The 13,832-nt window shown below is 37.7% G+C and overlaps 1 protein-coding gene across 1 annotated transcript in view; it reads right to left on the reverse strand.

Moving 5' to 3' along the window:
- KLHL32 (kelch like family member 32) overlaps positions 1 to 13,832 on the reverse strand; it is a 152,736-nt gene that overhangs the window by 73,040 nt on the left and 65,864 nt on the right. The window lies entirely within an intron of this gene.

Here is a 13,832-nt window from a genome sequence, read left to right on the forward strand (position 1 = left end):
AAATTCCTGGCTTTGTCCCTGACTCCTCTCTCCCAGCCTGTGCTTACCACTCCCTCCCCATCCTCTTATCAGCCCCATTCTCCAGGCCAACACTTTCCCAGGACCAAATGTGCCCAGGGACTTTTAGGAAAAGAACAATTTCCAGTTTCTTCCAGACAGCAGCACCAGTACAACAGAACAGCAACCTTTCTCTTTATCACCCTCCCACACATTTTTTAAGCAAAATATATCACACAGCCTTTAGACAGTAAACTGTGAACAAATAAATTAAACAGTTCTACCATCTGTCACAGCTAAAGAGAGCCTAAACTTATCCCTGGGGGGTTTTGTGTAAAACTTAATTCTCCTACGCAGTCTAACAAACTTCACCTTGGAGAACCGCAAGAGCAGAGCACCGCTTGAGAACTTCTACATACCCTCAACTACTTTGTGTCTACTCTGGCTGACACCTGCAGAAGCTGAGGCTGTCAACAAACCCACTGGATTTCATATGGGCAACTCTTATGCCAAGTACTGCTGAGTTTCAGGGAAAAAATTAGCTCTAACACCTCTAACAGTCTAGCACAGAGGACTTTTCTAGACTAGGATGGCTTCTTTCAAGAACTGCAGTTCCTGCAAATTAGTCATCTCTTTGAAAATGTTAGCCTCTGTATCACTAAAATGCCATGATCTGACATAAATCTGCTGCCTGGAAACCATCCAGTATAAGCAAACATGACATTTATCACATGGTCAGTCCTACATTTTTGCAATTTCTATTCCAATAAACTGTTATCAGGGCTTCTTCCAACTGGCAACAGAAAAGAAGTGTCAAATAGTTTAAAAGATTTATCACACTAATGTAGTAAGATATAACCATATGAAATACTCCTAGCTAGGAGGGAAAAAACAAAAAGAAAAAATAAGAAAAAACAACACAGAACGAATTCAGCAGTTTTTCTAGTTCCATTAAAGATGCAATCAGCATTGGACATTTCATTGTCATTTAGATATATGAGCAAGCTCTAATAACTACTGCAAGGCTTTGAAGTTTGCCAGGAGCTGTAAGGTACCCATCAGCCATCTGCTCCTTGCAAAAGCAAAACTGCTATCTGTGCCTGCTAGAGAGAACTCAAGGCCAAAACGTAGCACCAGGCAACAACTGGCCACACAAAAAGCTTGGACAAAACACTTCCCTGCCACCGAGACCTCTAACTCTTTTGGGAATGCAGTGCCTTCCAGCACGGCTGAAAATATCGATTCACTAGCATTTGTTAATTGCAGAGGGACAGCGCTAAAGATCAGCGGTTTCATCCAATAGTGTCCTCCACACACTGGTTAGATTTAATGATAAAATAAAGAAAATACTGATTAACTAGTACCTCAGGGTTTTAGAAACAGCTAAAAGCAAAATAAACATAGATGCAAGCCTATTCTGAATTTAGGTACTCTGTAGTTGCCAAGTTGAGCTAGTAAGACTTGGCTTAGCTTTTTAACAATAGCTATTGGCAAAAACAAATAAACAAAAAACCCCACGAATGTAATCCTTGTCTGAAATTAGGCTGGATACCTACCTTTGCAGTTGCTTACCTTCTCTACCTAAAATCCAAATCTACCTAAAATCCGCAAGTGTCCTAGACCTTGGAACTAGGGATTTAAGATACGCATCAACCACCTCTTGGATGCTGCTTTGAGCTTATAGCTCGAGGAGAGGGCTGACAACTTCTAGTGAGCCTCCTCCAAGTTACCTGCCACTTTATTTCTGGGACACAAATCAGCTGTAAGGGCTAGCTTCCACAGAATAACCCTACCATGCTCCCTCCCATTAGCTTCCCATTGCAATTTCCTCTCTTCTACTAAATTCAGTCTTCTGCTCTTCAAATGACGCAGGTTACACTTATGTTGATAAGTGGTGGTGTGCAATGGGGGTGGATCTGTAGAACAAAGAAGGTCACACTGAGAACCTGTCATCAGCACTACATGTGTTTTGGGAGGATTTACTTTAGATTAGCCACGGTCTGGCCCCCTTACATGGATGCCGAGTAGCACCTGGAGTGCATCTTCCAGCTTAGTTTCATGCTAAAGGAAGCCAGTCTCCGCACTACGAGACCACAATTAACAGGAACAACGAGAAGAGCTTTACAAGTGCATCCCTGGTCCATGCTAATATGGATACTTCCATAACTACAGCTTTGAAGGCCACAGCTCCCACTCCCATTGTATTTAAGGGTTCAACTTTAGGATATGAAACACATACACCCACAGACCTTTTCTGAGCTCAGTAATCAAAAGACAATTTAATGTGAACTAACAGAAATATCTAAACATTCAAACATTTACACTCAATCTAGACTATTTAACATGCACCCCTAAGCCTCTGTTGGAGCTAGTACCACATACTGAGGGTTATAAAAAGATATTAGCTACAAACACATTCTATAAAGGTTATGAACTGTGATACGTCACCAGCTTACGTGTTGACCCTGTCAATAAAGTGGGTAGACAAGCTAGCTTTCTAGCTGTTTTCTGGATGCTTTTACTGGGATTACTTGCTGCCCATTGCATGGGACAAAAGTGTTTCTAATCCTTACACTGATTACAGTTTCAGTGGGGAAATAACTAAATGGTCAGTTGGAATGGTTGTATATGTTTCCTAAATATCTAAATATCCTAAAATTTATGTTACAGTATGTTGAAGTGGAGCACCTGCAGAATTTCCACAGCATTAGCTGTAAACACATTCAGTCGTGGGAATGATTATACACAGAAATTGTACTCCCACCAAAAGGATAAAAAGCACTCTGTGGCAGGGAACTACACATACTGAAGTGATTATACATGACAGTACATGACAATGAAAAGGGTAACACAAGACTCAAGAAAAAAAAAAAATCACACTAGATCACTAACAGAAGAATATTTGTCATTTTTACATACTGAGCCTTTCAAAAAGGATGAATTTGTTAAGCACAAATACATTCCTGGTAAAGATTTGTTATGCTTTGCAAATGGATACGTTATTGCTCACAAGCCATGGCTATTATTTTTCATTAAATTATGAATTTTCCATAAAAAAAGAATTTGCTGTCTAAGCACTACACCAATGAACAATTATGTTTTCATATATTCAGGTTATATACATGGCATTTTCTTAAACATTATGTATTGTCAGTATGTCTGAAAGACCATTAAGCTATAGTTACAGAATACACTCTGCCTCAGTGAAAGAAGGAAAAACGTTATTCAAATTTCTTGCACAAGAGTGAATTTACACTATTACTAATGATACAGTACCAAGTGTTCTGTGTGTCAACTGTTGCTATTTATATTAAGCAGTAATTTGACCTATTAGCACAGAGAAGTGTTGCAGATGTTCATTTTCTTTGGATTTCAAATGTTTGCAAGACTGGAATAGAAGAACAATGACAGCAATACAGAGTTTATTTAGCAGTTGTAATCATCTTTCTTATCGCAAAGCATACGAGCTAGATTCTGGTAGTCAGTATTGCTGCACTGGTTTTCATGGATATACACTGACTGACATGTACAGACTATCTGGACTTTAACTAGAAGAAAAATGTTTTTATTCTTTTTTATTTCTGCAAAGGTATATTTCAAAATTTAAGAGCATCCGTTAAGTATTCTAAAGTTACATAAAAGGTCTTCTTTTAATTACGTTTGCCCTGATGCATCTAAGATAAAATATTTACCTGTGTCACTGTATCTATAGATACTTCCTTTGCTATGAAGACAAACTTCCGATCTCAGAAATTTGTAGTTAAATAACAAACTTTCCAGATAGTGCTCCTCTGCCACATCAAATTCTGAATAAGGAGAGTACAGTCTCGGAGCAACATTTGTTTACACAGCTCTTACATGGAAAGATTTGCTCACCTTCTAAACATACAGTTCCCTCACAGATTGCATGCAGAAAGCCTGGAAATGCTCGGTGATACAAGGTCCTGCATACCCTGCATTCTCCGACTGTACTGCAGCAACTGTCTGTACACTACCTACCTGTACATAGCAACCATCACAAGACAGTGTGGTTACTAATAAAGTTCATATTCTGACCAAGGACTGAATGTCCCATACAGCGGCTTAAATTTACAGACCTAAAGAAATACTTAACTGCATCTCATCTGTAAGCCATGAACCACTTCTGTGCAACTGGTACAGTTTTTCTTTGAAGATTTACCAAATCTACCATACCCCCTTACAAGATTGTTGTACTGTGCCATGGAAGTTCCTACATGTCCTTACATATGAATTATTACTAGGCCTATATTAGTAAACTCAACAGGATCAGGCCAGAAAGTCAGTCACTGTCCCACAATCATCCACAATGTTTATTTAACAGTCTCCAGCACAGCCTGGACCGCCACCAGCTCTCCCTGGCATGGTTCTGGGTCAGCTCAGGCCATGGACTGTTCCAAATTAGCAGTATGGGTAAGGTCAACCTATTCACAAGGGAGTAGGGGAAGGTCTAGCCATACGGACATGAGCCATGCTGTGCCAGTTCCTCTTAGGGCCAGAAAACAAACCCTTACCCATTTCCCATCTTAGTTACTAGTACAGGCACAGTCCAGTAGTGCAATGGGCTATCAGAACTGTAGCCTCCAGTAAGTCACAGGACTATAGCTTCATGTGCCATCTGCCATGAGGAGTTCATTCTCCCTCATGCTGTCCCTTCTCAGGTGGAGTATTCTGTGCAAGGTTTTTGATTTTGCATATGAACTACATTTACCTTTCAGGAAGAAAGGTCAAAGCATTTCATTGAACTTTCTAATGGTCCTAAGAGAATCCCTTCAGTTGAACTGGATTAGCCTCCAGGAAAGGCGTCTCCTACACAGAAAAACCTAGTACTACTGTTCAGCTATCCACAGTGCTCTTACCAGTGGGCAAATTTCATTCTCAGCTAGATAGTTTAAAGGTTTCATCTGGCATGGAAAAAAATCTGTTCAACCACAGGCAAAAACTCAGTTCAGAAACTCGGCTCTTATTTCATATTGCCATACTTAAATATTACAGTATTAACTGTATAAACATATGGATCATAAAATTCTGTTTTGAGACTTCTCCAGTACCTGGAGAATGAGTCAAAGTTGGGCTAGCAAACTCAGGTTTCAGATGAATCTCTGAAAATGCTCTGAAATTCTGAGAATTTAAATAAATCCATCAGATGTGCTTTTGATGAAATGTGAGTAGTGTACTTCATTTTACCCTGGGATACATTTAAAAACAAGGCAATAAGGCCTTGTACATCTCAGATGAATGTACAATGGAAAAGACAAAAAATAATGAAATATAAAATATTTGTTCAAGTGCAGAATGCAAAGTCAAGCTTATCAGAAAAAAATATCAAATTTGAATAAAAATGCAATCTTAATTATTTTTAGTTATTAATTTCATTCAGCCACGCTAATATTTCCTGCTTTAAAATATTTTGCTTGTACAAAATAAAAACTTATTTGAAAATACCTCCTTTTTTCCCCTCTGAGACCTTTATGAGAGTGAGCAGTACACAAATTACCAATATGTTAACTGAAGTTCCCTTTTACAATAATATCCACTGGTGAGAGGACCTAGCTTTTCTTCCAGTTTCTTTTAATCTCCAAGCCTTGCTATGCCACTCACTAACCAGTCAATGAGCTAAAACTGAGGGATATTAAGTAAATGTCTGAATCTTGCTTGTTTAGACAGTATTTTAACTAAGTAAATCAGTTCCCAAAAAGAAAAGCAAACATGATCCGCTTGCCACGTGGCAACAGCTCATAAAATTCAGGGATGAATGCATCTCCAATCACAAATGGTTCCACCTGAGCTCACACTGGTTTAAAAAGCTCCATATTCTGATAGACCTGTTTTTGCGGGGAGGGTGGAGGGAAGGAGACACTTCACTTGCTCTAGGAGGGTAAGGGGCAGCAGAGGATCAACCTTCTATTCTTCTCCTAATCTCAGACTGAAACAGAAGTGGTGCCAGGGAATTATTCTCAAAGGAAAAAGAAAACAAAGATCACAATCCTTGGATAAAAATAATCAAACAGTATTTGACAAAAGCAGCTCTTATGCTCTTTCTAATAAGGCAAGTGTACATGCAAATTACTAGACTCTTGAAAATTTGACTTCAAAGAAGTGTGACACATTGGTGGGCGTTTAATACACAGCACACTTGCATGCAGTTTCACTGGTTTGCCCAGAGCAGCCAAAGGCATCTTTGAAAAATGGTTTCTCTCGCAAACATCGAACACAAAGTAAGATGAAAGCTTAGAACTGAATGCCACACAGCAACAGGGTGACCAGGCACAGATGCGATCGGATCTAATGTAACCGGGCAGAACAGCCCAAGTAAATGATGCGTAGCACAGTCCTAGGCTCTACCTTTCCATGCTCAGCTTCCGTGGCTGCTTAGCTTTGAAAAACAATATACAAGATGGGTATGAAATACTGCCCAATCAGAATAATAATGTACTACTGTCAAATTAAATAAGTATAAATGAAGCAAAAAATATCTAGATCCATTGGTTTTTATCAGTCATGCAGCACTGCAGCAACATGTGCAGACTGCTTCACAAAATACAGCTTTAAGAATAGATTCCAGAGTCACAAAAACATGAAATAAATGTTCAAAGTTCTGAAAATACAAATTGCGCACTGTCAAACGGTGAGGTGCAAAATTGCTCCTTGCCTTGTAATAATTTTCATACTTACACGGAAGGCTCGAAACAGCAGATGATCCATATCTGTGAGAGTAACAAGCTTGTCCTCATTTGTACACATCAATCTCAAAGCCATGTCAGGCATAGCAAGCAGTAAATAATCAGAAAATAACTTAATCGGCTATCAAGTTGTACAGTAGTTTATACAACCAAACTCTGTCAGTGAATTCCGTGTGACTCAGAGCCCCTTTTAAAGGCAAGAAACAGAATCACAAAACATATGTTGGCTCAGGAGACAGGTAAATTAACACAATAAGAACAAATTGTTATGCTTTAAAAAAATACAGTAACAAATTATAGCGGGTGTACTGGTAGTGAACTGGAGAAAAACTGAAGTTGTTCGTATTGGGCTTTTACAAACTTTTTGCTGGGAGTTTAAAAAAAAAGTCTGAACACTAATGTAACTTCAAATAGATATGTTATTGCTTTGGAAGATAGTTAGAACCATTGGGTTCCAATTTAAGTCTGCATAAAACCTGTTCAATATTTCTTAAATGTCAAAATGGAAAGTTATTAAATCATTAAGTGAGCAATAAAATGTTATATTGTATAGAAGACTAGATAGAAGAGAAATAGTTAAAATTCCTGGAAACTTGAAAGGAAAGGAGACAAAGTTGTCAGCAATTTAAGGGACTTAGTGGGATGAAATACACCTTCTACTCAGTAACTGTAGAGGAAGCCTAAATGTTTAGCTTAGACTAAATGCCTAACATAAATGAAAACGTCTAACTTTTAGGAATTAAATTTAAGTGAACTGAATGAAGAAATGAAAGCTGAAGAGGCAAGAGTGAGTTGCCTCCTTTTAGCATATTCCCTTTAGGAGACACGAAGATAACTATTTCAGGAATGAAAGTGACAAACACTGACAGTAGTAATGAACATGGAAGTGTCTGCACCTGTAAGTTTGTTGTACCTAACAAGTTTCTGTGTATTTTTAGAACCAGAATTTTCTTTCATTTTTCTGAATTCACCTAATTTTTGAAGAGCCTCAGATAAGAAGTTCTTTAAAAAAGTTACAGATCAATTATGAGAGAGGCTGAATCCAGACAAAATGCCTTCAGTTTGCCTATCTTGATCTTCATAAGCTCATTCCTTACTTCATCTACATCAGCCTCTACCTACCTTTTGCCATATATTCCAAATGGAAGATGAGCAAATGACCACTTAAATTACTACCTTCAAGAAACAACCTGGCTTTTCTTGGAATACAGTGGATGGATTCCAGTGCACTGCAATTACCTCTAAAACAGCTCAACGTTCCCTTGGGAAGAATGAGGAATACCAGTCATCTCTATCCCTTTTTACTTGATTCAAATTTAAGAGCAACTTTCATAATAAATCTAAGCTTTTGAAAACCAGAAAGCAAGTTTAAAGTTGTAGCTGAGCCAACCTAGAGTAAACCAAAGAGCAACATTTCCAGATTGCCTCGCCCAATGTTTTCAAACATTGTTTCAATAACCATCAGCGGCCCTAGCTCCAAATCTACTACAATATAAAGAAGAATACTTGGATCCCCCACCATGCACAAATCTGAATTGCACAAATTCTTGCTCAACCACAGACTTAGGCAATCAGTAAACACAATAATGAAGTCCTAGGGTATTCTACAGTCACTTCAATTAGAAGTTGTACTGCTATAATGTTCATGGGATTTCAGCAAGGCCAGGCTTGCTTTGTACAACACCATGCAAATCTCTCAACTTGGTTCAACTCCCACTCAGCTTTCCCCATCACCTTTCATCCTTGACTAACTGACAGCTGAAAGCTCTTTGCAGCTGATGTCCCAGAAGCCTGCCTTCACCTTCCACTGCTGCTCTTGTCTGGCTGTCCAGAAGTCTGAAACATTCCCTATGGGAGTGCATAAGCATTCGCTGCCCTTCCTCACAATCACCAGATAGGGAGAGCGGAAAGTTAGCACAGAGTGAACTAGCATTCTTGGAGTTCCTTTCATTGCAACACACTCCAAAAAAAGATGAACATCCAGGAAGTCAAGATGAATTAACAGTGAGTTAGCTTTGCTGCACACAACCTTTTCATCTCCAAGTACAGAGTTCTGTGTTTAAAACTCTCTCCTACTTTTCCTACAAATTATCAACTATATTGCAAGTACTCTGGTCAAAAGTTACAGAGAAAAAAAAAATCTATTCAGTCTAACTAGAAATTAATTCATAGGTCTGCCATCCCACCCAGCCTCTTTTATTACTGAGGCTTAAACTATAGGTAACAATCAAAAAGCAGTGAATGACTTGTTTGGTAGTTGCATTAGCTATTTATAATGAAATATGACTTTTTACTACCCAATTCAGAAATGTGTCTGAAGAAAACAAGAAACTTTGTATCTGATTATTGTAGCTGAAAAACACTATGACAATTTTGTGCACAAAATAAATGAATACCTATTCTGTCTCTCTAGCAAACTAATTTGTAAAGAACTGTGCTCAACACCATTGCCAAGGTTTCCCATAGCTATTTATATATCTTCCTGCATTGAATTTTTACAGTAAATAACACCCTCTAATACTGTTTTGCTGCTTTAGACAAGCAGAATTTCCATCTCAAATTTCTCCCCGTCCTCCACAATTCCATAATGACATTGCTTGAGCTCTTTTTCAAATCATTTTAAATAGAATAGTATCTTCATTAGAGTGCAGTGTTTTGTTCAAATTTACTTCCCACAGCATATTCATCTACTTCCATATTCAGCTGTTACTATCACATTTCTGCGCCCCCCTTATAATTCATTGTACTTCTGATCTGATGCATCATAAAAACCATTAGGAAAGTAAACTAACACTCAAGGGATTTTGGATCAATTCTCTATGCTGCTCAGGCAACTCAATTATAATGTGATACCTCAAGATTTGTAATTGCTTGTGTAATTTTAAGCCTGTGAGAAGTTTTACAGGCATCCATGGAACGACTCACATTCTTACATTCTTTCCCATCTGGCACCTAAGCCTATCCGAATATAGGTTGCTCAAGCTTGTAAGCATTCAATCCTGACACTATTTTAGCCACTTGGACTGTAAACTCTTTCAGGCCAAAACATTCTCATATGCAGTTTGTACTAAAAAAAGCACTTCACGCTGTTCATGTAACAGTAATATTAAATGAATAAATGATAGTCTATTTAACCCCCTTTGTAGTACTACCGCTGTATTAACTTTCAGCTGTTCTTAACTTTCATGTTCTAACCTTTCATTACATAAGTAATGTTACCCTTGGCTGTTTGCACCTATCACTATAAAAGAAAATATTCAGAGCCAATTAACCAGAATCAAAATACTAGTTTGACAGGTGACAAAATCCAAATCACACTGAGTAAAATTATGTGCTAGATACATAATGTATACTTACCCAAATAACCAATTTAATATGAGCATGTCTCTTTACTGCCTCTAAAAAATGTGACTTGTTCTTCTTATATCTAGCACGCTATATTTTGCTTTGTTTTCCTCCCATTTCAAGCCTGTCTATCCTAAATCAATCATCAGCCATGTCCTCTGGAGTCTCCTGCACTCTGAAAAACATATCCATCAATATCAACTGCATGAAATATGATTAAGAGGCTTATTACATGATTCTCCTGAACAAGTTCTATATAAATTGCCAGCAAAAATGTCACCTAATGTCAATCATTGATAACTGAGCCTGCAGTAATACATCTGCTCAATGAAATCTATCTAAGTATTGTTTTTAAGCTTTTGCCATATATCTAAAATGAATGCTGAAAGATGAAAAGGTCAAACATCATTCATATTTTAAGGGAAGATATATTTAAAGAAATGAACATAAGTAACAAAAACTGAGCAGCAAAATATAGTTTTACGTACTAAAGTCTCACATGCTACTGTTAGTGTAGCAATTTCCATCAGTCCTTTAACATTTCTTTCAGTATCTCAGTGTCAGACAGCGATCCATGATTACACAGCACCTAAGAGTGCAATACACCAGATCAATCATATATGAAGTGCATTTGTTACACTGCACTGTTAAAACAAAAAAACCCCACTTTCTTATTATCTTAAGAAACAAGTAATAAAAATTCTTTTCCAAATGGTCTGAAAAAATGGAAGCAAAGAGTTACCCTGCTTTACTATTCGCAGGAGCTAAGGATGTGGTGTTTCTCCCTATTTGTATAGTGCACATATGTTGGGAGTGACCTGGCAAAAATGAAAGGATTTTCTTGACTGTAACAAGGCACAGGTTCTGTGCTCACAGTCAAAATAGCAACAAACACTTATATTTTTGTTTAGCAAGTTACATTCTTGGCTGAATCTGCCTCATATATGATTCATGTTTTGATGGTCATACTTTTAATAGTGAACATAGCATGTCTTCTCCAAGCTTCCGCTTAGGTGCACAAACATAATCTGAGACAAGGAAAAAGGACAGATTGTAGCATCCTATTCCTAACGGCTTGTTACATCACCAGAAAGACCTATATTCAAAAGCAGCCCAAGTTTTGCCGTGGAAACAAAATAATTTCGAACTGTCACCTGCAACCTCATATCAGAATAAAAGAAAATTAGCAGTGAACTACTACAGCTAACCCATTTAGTTCCCTTATTTCAAAAGAAATGAGTCATTTTTAGTGGTCCTTGAATACCATATAACGGTGGTCCTGAATGCCAAAATTATTGTGGCAGAAGTGAGAAAACTGAATCACAAGGACCCTACCATGCAAAGCACTGCAGAAATATGCAGTAATGTACAGTCTGTCCTAATAACACTCACTCTTAAACAGACTTGCCTTTTGGAATATAAAGGAAGCAGCATTAACTAAAAACACAGATTTTTTTCCAGCATTTCCAGTCAAGCACAGAATAGTATGAGTCACATTTGCAAATTCTGGCTTAAATTGGTTTAATGCTTCCCAGTGAGTACATAAGCCTATTGTTCCTTTGATGATTTTAGCAAGTGATATCAAAAGCAAGCCCAAAATAAAACTCGAATAAAAGTCAGCTAGCTCTTGAACTAGCACTTCAATAACCACAGTACATTTCATTTAGGGAAACAAACCTTCTTGTGATTTTTTTATTGGGGCAGAAAAAAAATTGATCAAGACTTTCTTGATGTCTTTTAGGGGGGTACTTTCAAAAGCATATAACATACAATGCTATCAAGACAAGTTTCCCACCTCAGTGCATGAGCCATAACTAAATAGTTATACAGCAAGGTTTCATCCAACAGAACTGGAGCAATATAATACTGCAGGAAGCAGAAGGACGATTCATGTCCTCAGACAGGCTGGATCACACTGACCCTGTCAAAGTTCAAAGTCCCTTCAAATAGCAGGGAAAGGACTTGCATCGGAACAATGGAGCAGGATCAGCTAAAACAGACCGAAGAGTCCCGAGAGGGGTAGGAGACCCATTTAAAGCAGAGCAGATCCAGTGAAGCTTCTGGGTACAGTCCGACTGTACAGTTAAACTGATCCAACAGGCAACTGTAAGCAGAATGGTTGGCCATGCCCTCTGTCCCTCCTCTTCTTTGTACGCAGTGCTGGTAGTTTCACCCATGGTTATCAGAGAACTAGCTGAAAAGAAGTCAAAATTTTTGTACATTCTCTGAAGTGACTCACTGTGAGGCCAAGAAGTGTCCATCCTAAAGCAAGAATTGTAGCAGGGAAGGACAAGGGAAGCTGCCACTAACCCTTACATCAATGTAACTGTATCATCCAACTGCACCCTCAAAATTCCCGGAGATGAGGAGATGTTTCTGGAATGGTGGGAGGACTAAGCAGGTCTTTTCCAATGCTGGGAGAAAATATAAGCTGATGAAGTAGAAAGCAAAACTATAACTACAGACTCCCATTTCTTCCCACTTTCCATAGTATTATTGTGGAAGAAGGAAAACACATTTTGTTTTGTCCTTTAATTTGTCTTACATGATGGATTTGAGCTTTCTATTTAGAGAGCTACCAAGTTACAGATTACAGTTGCACTCTTCAACTTCCAGTAACAAAGAACGTAATTTTGGATACTTAATTCTTAGCAACTGCCTTGAATTCCTATAGAACTTTGATTACAATCTGATTTTGATCATGATGGCTGGGAGAAAAAAAAAAAAATCAAAAAATGTTAACACTAGAAAGGGATTACGCTACCCCAGAATACTTGTTCCAACTGTATTCCACTTCAAGTACTATAGGTGAAGTAATACTCATTTTAACGCATTACATTCTACATACTGAAAATTACCACTCCACTTCCATTGCTTAAATTCATCTAATATAGTCAACACTATTTCAGCTGTGCTTCTTTAATAACCTTTATGATTTCAAAAATTAAGAACATCCACTTGCTTGATCCATTTTTCTCTCACACTGTCTGCAAGAGTTTAACATATGTAAGAGAATAAAAACATAGTCTCTATTCATATCAGCATTGGATCTGTAGGTAGCATCACTGTAAAATCCGTTTTTCTGGCACTAAGAATTTTAATCTTAGTTATTATTATAAGTAGCTTCTTAAGAAGCCATTTATAGTGTTGACGCAAATGTCATTACTCACTGAAATCCAAATGTACGAACTAACAGCAAACCTTGGCAACTATCTTCCAATCTGTAACTCGACTGCAACAGCATACCTGGTATATGAGAAGCCAAGTGTTGCAAGTTTAAATGGTCCACTTTATGAAGGGTTGAACTAGGTACCCCTTCAGATCCTTAAAACAAAAAAAATCTATTTTCCATTACGACTATAGCACTTTCTAGCACTTAGTTCTCACCAACATATTTATTCAATTATTTGATACAAAAGCTGAAGCGTAAAACCAGTTTATTGACCATTTTTTCTTTGGTTTTCCACATCACTTTACTGAGAAAACTTAAAACAGTAATTAAAGCCTAACAGTTTGCTGAATAAAACCAAGTTTGTGTTTAATATTAAAGTCATTTGTCACAGTAGTTTTCATCATTGGCTGAGCTCTGCCCTCCATCAGCTAGCTCCTCTGGAACAAATGACTCTCTAAAATTGTATCTTCATTTTATTTTTARTACTGTACATTTGGCTGTGCTCATTTATCCTTTGGCTTTTCCTTCATCTCTGATGAAAAAATCCCCTCCAAGCTAAAAGAGCACACTGATGTCAATTCTATTATCCCTGTAAGTTCTATAGGCTTTACATCTAC

This window comes from Apteryx rowi, unplaced genomic scaffold, assembly GCF_003343035.1.
Source record: "Apteryx rowi isolate R43461 unplaced genomic scaffold, aptRow1 scaffold_155, whole genome shotgun sequence".
NCBI classification, from domain to species: Eukaryota; Metazoa; Chordata; class Aves; order Apterygiformes; family Apterygidae; genus Apteryx; species Apteryx rowi.